This window comes from Gregarina niphandrodes, assembly GCF_000223845.1.
Source record: "Gregarina niphandrodes unplaced genomic scaffold scaffold00061, whole genome shotgun sequence".
NCBI lineage: Eukaryota > Apicomplexa > Conoidasida > Eugregarinorida > Gregarinidae > Gregarina > Gregarina niphandrodes.
Window position 1 is genome coordinate 25,996 of NW_011645828.1, and position 824 is coordinate 26,819.

Sequence of the window (824 nt, forward strand, 5' to 3'; positions counted from 1 at the left end):
TCACACATCCACCGACACTTCGAACAACCTCTCACGAAACCATTCACAGCCGCTCTGCCGTTTCACGGGGGCCATCAATCTCTCACACGCAACTCTGCACCGATCACCCGCCATGGGGACACTGTTCTCTTCACCACACACCGGTCACTTACTATTGCCGGGTGTCCTCCGACATGACCCTCGTCCTCCGGTCTTGATTCTGATTCGTCCGTGGTGGATGAGGGGGCCGGGGTAGCGCTATTGTCATTGACCTTATGTTCGGCATCGCCGCCGATGGGCTACGATGTCTGGCAGTTGTCGATGGCTACGATGGTCGCTAAAACCCTGGCCTTGAGGGGGCGTCCTGAGACCTCGAACCGTTGACCTGCGCCACCTTGGGGTCTTCCCACGTTTCCTTGAACTCCTCCAGGAGCTCCCACAGCCGCTCGCGGTGCTCGGCGTCCATGTGCAGTGTGCTTTTGCTCAAAGAGCCGTTTCTGCTTCGCGTGGTTCGTCTCCACCGCGAGTGTCGTAGCCCTCCTTGGTGGGTCCAAAGGCGGGGTCTCCCTGTACTTTGGGGCGGATAGTCGTAACTCGTCGATGTATCCCCTTTTGGCGCACAGGGCCATTATGGTAAGGCCTACTGTGGGCAATCGGTCCATGTCGGGTGTGCCCGGGTGCCAAATCCTAGTACCGTGTCGATTAAAAATGCACGCCCTGAGAATGGCACACCCGCTCTCTCTCTGTCGCGCTCTCTAAGTAAACTGATGTCGGCCCCGGTATCTATGAAGAACTGCAACGGGGTGTTGCGTACCTGGGCCTTTACAGAAAAAGGGCTCTCGTCC